This window comes from Anomaloglossus baeobatrachus, unplaced genomic scaffold, assembly GCF_048569485.1.
Source record: "Anomaloglossus baeobatrachus isolate aAnoBae1 unplaced genomic scaffold, aAnoBae1.hap1 Scaffold_46, whole genome shotgun sequence".
NCBI lineage: Eukaryota > Metazoa > Chordata > Amphibia > Anura > Aromobatidae > Anomaloglossus > Anomaloglossus baeobatrachus.
Genome location: NW_027443940.1, coordinates 1,023,797 through 1,036,593, shown reverse-complemented (window position 1 = coordinate 1,036,593; position 12,797 = coordinate 1,023,797).

The following is a 12,797-nucleotide window of genomic DNA, read 5'->3' as shown; positions in this document are numbered from 1 at the left end:
ATTATGACATCATCGACCCATTATGACACCATCGACCCATTATGACATCATCGACCCAATATGACATCATCGACTCATTATGACATCATCGACCCTTTATGACATCATAGACCCATTATGACATCATCGACCCATTATGACATCATCGACCCATTATGACATCATCGACCCTTTATGACATCATCGACCCATTATGACATCATCGACCCATTATGACATCTTGACCCATTATGACATCATCGACCCATTATGACATCATCGACCCAATATGACATCATCGACTCATTATGACATCATCGACCCTTTATGACATCATAGACCCATTATGACATCATCGACCCATTATGACATCATCGACCCATTATGACATCATCGACCCATTATGACATCATCGACCCATTATGACATCATCGACCCTTTATGACATTATCGACCCATTATGACATCATAGACCCATTATGACATCATCGACCCTTTATGACATCATCGACCCATTATGACATCATCGACCCTTTATGACATCATCGACCCATGATGACATCATCGACCCTTTATGACATCATCAACCCATTATGACATCATCGACCCATTATGACATTATCGACCCTTTATGACATCATCGATCCATTATGACATCATCGACCCATTATGACATCTTTGACCCATTATGACATCATCGACCCATTATGACATCATCGACCCAATATGACATCATCGACTCATTATGACATCATCGACCCATTATGACATCATCGACCCAATATGACATCATCGACTCATTATGACATCATCGACCCTTTATGACATTACTTGACATAATGACCCTTTATGACATCATCGACCCATTATGACATCATCGACCCATTATGACATCATCGACCCATTATGACATCATCGACCCATTATGACATCATCGACCCATTATGACATCATCGACCCAATATGACATCATCGACCTAATTATGACATCATCGACCCATTATGACATCATCGACCCATTATGACATCATCGACCCTTTATGACATCATCGACCCATTATGACATCATCGACCCTTTATGACATCATCGACCCATGATGACATCATCGACCCATTATGACATCATCGACCCATTATGACATCATCGACCCATTATGACATCATAGACCCATTATGACATCATCGACCCATTATGACATCATCGACCCATTATGACATCATCGACCCATTATGACATCATCGACCCTTTATGACATCATCGACCCATTATGACATCATCGACCCATTATGACACCATCGACCCATTATGACATCATCGACCCAATATGACATCATCGACTCATTATGACATCATCGACCCTTTATGACATCATCGACCCTTTATGACATCATCGACCCATTATGACATCATAGACCCATTATGACATCATCGACCCATTATGACATCATAGACCCTTTATGACATCATCGACCCATTATGACATCATCGACCCATTATGACACCATCGACCCATTATGACATCATCGACCCAATATGACATCATCGACTCATTATGACATCATCGACCCTTTATGACATCATCGACCCTTTATGACATCATCGACCCATTATGACATCATAGACCCATTATGACATCATCGACCCATTATGACATCATCGACCCATTATGACATCATCGACCCATTATGACATCATCGACCCATTATGACATCATCGACCCATTATGACATCATCGACCCACTATGACATCATCGACCCATTATGACATCATCGACCCTTTATGACATCATCGACCCATGATGACATCATCGACCCTTTATGACATCATCGACTATTATGACATCATCGACCCTTATGACATCATCGACCCATGATGACAGCATCGACCCATTATGACATCATCGGCCCATTATGACATCATAGACCCATTATGACATCATCGACCCATTATGACATCATCGACCCACTATGACATCATCGACCATTATGACATCATCGACCCTTTATGACATCATCGACCATGATGACATCATCGACCCTTTATGACATCATCAACCCATTATGACATCATCGACCCATTATGACATTATCGACCCTTTATGACATCATCGATCCATTATGACATCATCGACCCATTATGACATCTTTGACCCATTATGACATCATCGACCCATTATGACATCATCGACCCAATATGACATCATCGACTCATTATGACATCATCGACCCATTATGACATCATCGACCCAATATGACATCATCGACTCATTATGACATCATCGACCCTTTATGACATCATTGACCCTTTATGACATCATCGACCCATTATGACATCATCGACCCATTATGACATCATCGACCCATTATGACATCATCGACCCATTATGACATCATCGACCCATTATGACATCATCGACCCAATATGACATCATCGACTAATTATGACATCATCGACCCATTATGACATCATCGACCCATATAGACATCATCGACCCTTTATGACATCATCGACCCATTATGACATCATCGACCCTTTATGACATCATCGACCCATGATGACATCATCGACCCATTATGACATCATCGACCCATTATGACATCATCGACCCATTATGACATCATCGACCCATTATGACATCATAGACCCATTATGACATCATCGACCCATTATGACATCATCGACCCATTATGACATCATCGACCCATTATGACATCATCGACCCTTTATGACATCATCGACCCATTATGACATCATCGACCCATTATGACACCATCGACCCATTATGACATCATCGACCCAATATGACATCATCGACTCATTATGACATCATCGACCCTTTATGACATCATCGACCCTTTATGACATCATCGACCCATTATGACATCATAGACCCATTATGACATCATCGACCCATTATGACATCATAGACCCTTTATGACATCATCGACCCATTATGACATCATCGACCCATTATGACACCATCGACCCATTATGACATCATCGACCCAATATGACATCATCGACTCATTATGACATCATCGACCCTTTATGACATCATCGACCCTTTATGACATCATCGACCCATTATGACATCATAGACCCATTATGACATCATCGACCCATTATGACATCATCGACCCATTATGACATCATCGACCCATTATGACATCATCGACCCATTATGACATCATCGACCCATTATGACATCATCGACCCACTATGACATCATCGACCCATTATGACATCATCGACCCTTTATGACATCATCGACCCATGATGACATCATCGACCCTTTATGACATCATCGACTTATTATGACATCATCGACCCTTTATGACATCATCGACCCATGATGACAGCATCGACCCATTATGACATCATCGGCCCATTATGACATCATAGACCCATTATGACATCATCGACCCATTATGACATCATCGACCCACTATGACATCATCGACCCATTATGACATCATCGACCCTTTATGACATCATCGACCCATTATGACATCATCGACCCAATATGACATCATCGACTCATTATGACATCATCGACCCTTTATGACATAATCGACCCATTATGACATCATAGACCCATTATGACATCATCGACCCATTATGACATCATCGACCCTTTATGACATCATCGACCCATTATGACATCTTTGACCCATTATGACATCATCGACCCATTATGACATCATCGACCCAATATGACATCATCGACTCATTATGACATCATCGACCCTTTATGACATCATAGACCCATTATGACATCATCGACCCATTATGACATCATCGACCCATTATGACATCATCGACCCATTATGACATCATCGACCCTTTATGACATCATCTACCCATTATGACATCATAGACCCATTATGACATCATCGACCCTTTATGACATCATCGACCCATTATGACATCATCGACCCTTTATGACATCATCGACCCATGATGACATCATCGACCCTTTATGACATCATCGACCCATTATGACATCATCGACCCATTATGACATCATCGACCCATTATGACATTATCGACCCTTTATGACATCATCAATCCATTATGACATCATCGACCCATTATGACATCTTTGACCCATTATGACATCATCGACCCATTATGACATCATCGACCCATTATGACATCATCGACCCTTTATGACATCATCTACCCATTATGACATCATCGACCCATTATGACATCATTGACCCATTATGACATCATCGACCCATTATGACATCATAGACCTATTATGACATCATCGACCCATTATGACATCATAGACCCTTATGACATCATCGACCAATTATGACATCATCGACCCATTATGACATCATCGACCCATTATGACATCATCGACCCATTATCACATCATCGACCCATTATGACATCATCGACCCATTATGACATCATCGACCCATTATGACATCATCGACCCTTTATGACATCATCGACCCATTATGACATCATCGACCCTTTATGACATCATCGACCCATTATGACATCATCGACCCTTTATGACATCATCGACCCATGATGACATCATCGACCGTTTATGACATCATCGACCCATTATGACATCATCGACCCATTATGACATCATAGACCCATTATGACATCATCGACCCATTATGACATCATCGACCCTTTATGACATCATCGACCCATTATGACATCATCGACCCATTATGACATCATCGACCCATTATGACATCATCGACCCTTTATGACATCATCGACCCATTATGACATCATCGCCCCCTTATGACATCATCGACCCATTATGACATCATCGACCCTTTATGACATCATCGACCCATGATGACATCATCGACCCATTATGACATCATCGACCCATTATGACATCATCGACCCATTATGACATCATCGACCCATTATGACATCATAAACCCATTATGACATCATCGACCCATTATGACATCATCGACCCATTATGACATCATCGACCCATTATGACATCATCGACCCTTTATGACATCATCGACCCATTATGACATCAACGACCCATTATGACACCATCGACCCATTATGACATCATCGACCCAATATGACATCATCGACTCATTATGACATCATCGACCCTTTATGACATCATCGACCCTTTATGACATCATCGACCCATTATGACATCATAGACCCATTATGACATCATCGACCCATTATGACATCATAGACCCTTTATGACATCATCGACCCATTATGACATCATCGACCCATTATGACACCATCGACCCATTATGACATCATCGACCCAATATGACATCATCGACTCATTATGACATCATCGACCCTTTATGACATCATCGACCCTTTATGACATCATTGACCCATTATGACATCATAGACCCATTATGACATCATCGACCCATTATGACATCATAGACCCATTATGACATCATCGACCCATTATGACATCATCGACCCTTTATGACATCATCGACCCATTATGACATCATCGACCCATTATGACGTCTTTGACCCATTATGACATCATCGACCCATTATGACATCATCGACCCAATATGACATCATCGACTCATTATGACATCATCGACCCTTTATGACATCATAGACCCATTATGACATCATCGACCCATTATGACATCATCGACCCATTATGACATCATCGACCCATTATGACATCATCGACCCATTATGACATCATCGACCCTTTATGACATCATCGACCCATTATGACATCATAGACCCATTATGACATCATTGACCCTTTATGACATCATCGACCCATTATGACATCATCGACCCTTTATGACATCATCGACCCATTATGACATCATCGACCCATTATGACATCATCGACCCTTTATGACATCATCGACCCATTATGACATCATCGACCCATTATGACATCATCGACCCATTATGACATCATCGACCCTTTATGACATCATCGACCCATTATGACATCATCGACCCATTATGACATCATCGACCCTTTATGACATCATCGACCCATTATGACATCATCGACTCATTATGACATCATCGACCCATTATGACATCATCGACCCTTTATGACATCATCGACCCATTATGACATCATCGACCTTTTATGACATCATCGACCCATTATGACATCATTGACCCATTATGACATCATCGACCCTTTATGACATCATCGACCCTTTATGACATCATCGACCCATTATGACATCATCGACCCATTATGACATCATAGACCCATTATGACATCATCGACCCATTATGACATCATTGACCCATTATGACATCATCGACCCATTATGACATCATCGACCCTTTATGACATCATCGACCCATTATGACATCATAGACCCATTATGACATCATCGACCCATTATGACATCATCGACCCTTTATGACATCATCGACTTATTATGACATCATCGACCCTTTATGACATCATCGACCCATGATGACATCATCGACCCATTATGACATCATCGACCCATTATGACATCATCGACCCTTTATGACATCATCGACCCATTATGACATCATCGACCCATTATGACATCATCGACCCTTTATGACATCATCGACCCATTATGACATCATCGACCCTTTATGACATCATCGACCCATTATGACATCATTGACCCTTTATGACATCATCGACCCATTATGACATCATCGACCCATTATGACATCATCGAACTTTTATGACATCATCGACCCATTATGACATCATAGACCTATTATGACATCATCGACCCATTATGACATCATAGACCCTTTATGACATCATCGACCCATTATGACATCATAGACCCATTATGACATCATCGACCCATTATCACATCATCGACCCATTATGACATCATCGACCCATTATGACATCATCGACCCATTATGACATCATCGACCCATTATGACATCATCGACCCTTTATGACATCATCGACCCATTATGACATCATCGACCCTTTATGACATCATCGACCCATGATGACATCATCGACCCTTTATGACATCATCGACTTATTATGACATCATCGACCCTTTATGACATCATCGACCCATGATGACATCATCGACCCATTATGACATCATCGACCCATTATGACATCATAGACCCATTATGACATCATCGACCCATTATGACATCATCGACCCATTATGACATCATCGACCCTTTATGACATCATCGACCCATTATGACATCATCGACCCAATATGACATCATCGACTCATTATGACATCATCGACCCTTTATGACATCATCGACCCATTATGACATCATAGACCCATTATGACATCATCGACCCATTATGACATCATCGACCCTTTATGACATCATCGACCCATTATGACATCATCGACCCATTATGACATCTTTGACCAATTATGACATCATCGACCCATTATGACATCATCGACCCAATATGACATCATCGACTCATTATGACATCATCGACCCTTTATGACATCATAGACCCATTATGACATCATCGACCCATTATGACATCATCGACCCATTATGACATCATCGACCCATTATGACATCATCGACCCATTATGACATCATCGACCCTTTATGACATCATCTACCCATTATGACATCATAGACCCATTATGACATCATCGACCCTTTATGACATCATCGACTCATTATGACATCATCGACCCTTTATGACATCATCGACCCATGATGACATCATCGACCCTTTATGACATCATCAACCCATTATGACATCATCGACCCATTATGACATCATCGACCCATTATGACATTATCGACCCTTTATGACATCATCGATCCATTATGACATCATCGACCCATTATGACATCTTTGACCCATTATGACATCATCGACCCATTATGACATCATCGACCCAATATGACATCATCGACTCATTATGACATCATCGACCCATTATGACATCATCGACCCAATATGACATCATCGACTCATTATGACATCATCGACCCTTTATGACATCATTGACCCTTTATGACATCATCGACCCATTATGACATCATCGACCCATTATGACATCATAGACCCATTATGACATCATCGACCCATTATGACATCATCGACCCATTATGACATCATCGACCCATTATGACATCATCGACCCTTTATGACATCATCGACCCATTATGACATCATCGACCCTTTATGACATCATCGACCCATTATGACATCATCGACCCTTTATGACATCATCGACCCATGATGACATCATCGACCCATTATGACATCATCCACCCATTATGACATCATCGACCCATTATGACATCATCGACCCATTATGACATCATCGACCCATTATGACATCATCGATCCTTTATGACATCATCGACCCATTATGACATCATCGACCCATTATGACACCAGCGACCCATTATGACATCATCGACCCAATATGACATCATCGACTCATTATGACATCATCGACCCTTTATGACATCATCGACCCTTTATGACATCATCGACCCATTATGACATCATAGACCCATTATGACATCATCAACCCATTATGACATCATAGACCCATTATGACATCATCGACCCATTATGACATCATCGACCCTTTATGACATCATCGACCCATTATGACATCTTTGACCCATTATGACATCATCGACCCATTATGACATCATCGACCCAATATGACATCATCGACTCATTATGACATCATCGACCCTTTATGACATCATAGACCCATTATGACATCATCGACCCATTATGACATCATCGACCAATTATGACATCATCGACCCATTATGACATCATCGACCCATTATGACATCATCGACCCATTATGACATCATCGACCCTTTATGACATCATCGACCCATTATGACATCATAGACCCAATATGACATCATCGACCCTTTATGACATCATCGACCCATTATGACATCATCGACCCTTTATGACATCATCGACCCATTATGACATCATCGACCCATTATGACATCATCGACCCTTTATGACATCATCGACCCATTATGACATCATCGACCCTTTATGACATCATCGACCCATTATGACATCATCGACCCTTTATGACATCATCGACCCATTATGACATTATCGACCCATTATGGCATCATCGACCCTTTATGACATCATCGACCCATTATGACATCATCGACCCATTATGACATCTTTGACCCATTATGACATCATCGACCCATTATGACATCATCGACCCAATATGACATCATCGACTCATTATGACATCATCGACCCTTTATGACATCATAGACCCATTATGACATCATCGACCCATTATGACATCATCGACCCATTATGACATCATCGACCCATTATGACATCATCGACCCATTATGACATCATCGACCCTTTATGACATCATCTACCCATTATGACATCATAGACCCATTATGACATCATCGACCCTTTATGACATCATCGACCCATTATGACATCATCGACCCATTATGACATCATCGACCCTTTATGACATCATCGACCCATTATGATATCATCGACCCATTATGACATCATCGACCCATTATGACATCATCGACCCTTTATGACATCATCGACCCATTATGACATCATCGACCCATTATGACATCATCGACCCTTTATGACATCATCGACCCATTATGACATCATCGAGTCATTATGACATCATCGACCCATTATGACATCATCGACCCTTTATGACATCATCGACCCATTATGACATCATCGACCTTTTATGACATCATCGACCCATTATGACATCATTGACCCATTATGACATCATCGACCCTTTATGACATCATCGACCCTTTATGACATCATCGACCCATTATGACATCATCGACCCATTATGACATCATAGACCCATTATGACATCATCGACCCATTATGACATCATTGACCCATTATGACATCATCGACCCATTATGACATCATCGACCCATTATGACATCATCGACCCTTTATGACATCATCGACCCATTATGACATCATAGACCCATTATGACATCATCGACCCATTATGACATCATCGACCCTTTATGACATCATCGACTTATTATGACATCATCGACCCATTATGACATCATCGACCCTTTATGACATCATCGACCCATTATGACATCATCGACCCATTATGACATCATCGACCCTTTATGACATCATCGACCCATTATGACATCATCAACCCATTATGACATCATCGACCCTTTATGACATCATCGACCCATTATGACATCATCGACCCTTTATGACATCATCGACCCATTATGACATCATCGACCCTTTATGACATCATCGACCCATTATGACATCATCGACCCATTATGACATCATCGAACTTTTATGACATCATCGACCCATTATGACATCATAGACCTATTATGACATCATCGACCCATTATGACATCATAGACCCTTTATGACATCATCGACCCATTATGACATCATAGACCCATTATGACATCATCGACCCATTATGACATCATCGACCCTTTATGACATCATCGACCCATTATGACATCATCGACCCTTTATGACATCATCGACCCATGATGACATCATCGACCCTTTATGACATCATCGACTTATTATGACATCATCGACCCTTTATGACATCATCGACCCATGATGACATCATCGACCCATTATGACATCATCGACCCATTATGACATCATAGACCCATTATGACATCATCGACCCATTATGACATCATCGACCCATTATGACAATATCGACCCATTATGACATCATCGACCCTTTATGACATCATCGACCCATTATGACATCATCGACCCAATATGACATCATCGACTCATTATGACATCATCGACCCTTTATGACATCATCGACCCATTATGACATCATAGACCCATTATGACATCATCGACCCTTTATGACATCATCGACCCATTATGACATCATCGACCCATTATGACATCATCGACCCATTATGACATCTTTGACCCATTATGACATCATCGACCCATTATGACATCATTGACCCAATATGACATCATCGACTCATTATGACATCATCGACCCTTTATGACATCATAGACCCATTAAGACATCATCGACCCTTAATGACATCATCGACCCATTATGACATCATCGACCCATTATGACATCATCGACCCATTATGACATCATCGACCCTTTATGACATCATCTACCCAATATGACATCATAGACCCATTATGACATCATCGACCCTTTATGACATCATCGACTCATTATGACATCATCGACCCTTTATGACATCATCGACCCATGATGACATCATCGACCCTTTATGACATCATCAACCCATTATGACATCATCGACCCATTATGACATCATCGACCCATTATGACATTATCGACCCTTTATGACATCATCGATCCATTATGACATCATCGACCCATTATGACATCTTTGACCCATTATGACATCATCGACCCATTATGACATCATCGACCCAATATGACATCATCGACTCATTATGACATCATCGACCCATTATGACATCATCGACCCAATATGACATCATCGACTCATTATGACATCATCGACCCTTTATGACATCATTGACCCTTTATGACATCATCGACCCATTATGACATCATCGACCCATTATGACATCATAGACCCATTATGACATCATCGACCCATTATGACATCATCGACCCATTATGACATCATCGACCCATTATGACATCATCGACCCTTTATGACATCATCGACCCATTATGACATCATCGACCCTTTATGACATCATCGACCCATTATGACATCATCGACCCTTTATGACATCATCGACCCATGATGACATCATCGACCCATTATGACATCATCCACCCATTATGACATCATCGACCCATTATGACATCATCGACCCATTATGACATCATCGACCCATTATGACATCATCGATCCTTTATGACATCATCGACCCATTATGACATCATCGACCCATTATGACACCAGCGACCCATTATGACATCATCGACCCAATATGACATCATCGACTCATTATGACATCATCGACCCTTTATGACATCATCGACCCTTTATGACATCATCGACCCATTATGACATCATAGACCCATTATGACATCATCAACCCATTATGACATCATAGACCCATTATGACATCATCGACCCATTATGACATCATCGACCCTTTATGACATCATCGACCCATTATGACATCTTTGACCCATTATGACATCATCGACCCATTATGACATCATCGACCCAATATGACATCATCGACTCATTATGACATCATCGACCCTTTATGACATCATAGACCCATTATGACATCATCGACCCATTATGACATCATCGACCCATTATGACATCATCGACCCATTATGACATCATCGACCCATTATGACATCATCGACCCTTTATGACATCATCGACCCATTATGACATCATAGACCCAATATGACATCATCGACCCTTTATGACATCATCGACCCATTATGACATCATCGACCCTTTATGACATCATCGACCCATTATGACATCATCGACCCATTATGACATCATCGACCCTTTATGACATCATCGACCCATTATGACATCATCGACCCTTTATGACATCATCGACCCATTATGACATCATCGACCCTTTATGACATCATCGACCCATTATGACATTATCGACCCATTATGACATCATCGACCCTTTATGACATCATCGACCCATTATGACATCATCGACCCATTATGACATCTTTGACCCATTATGACATCATCGACCCATTATGACATCATCGACCCAATATGACATCATCGACTCATTATGACATCATCGACCCTTTATGACATCATAGACCCATTATG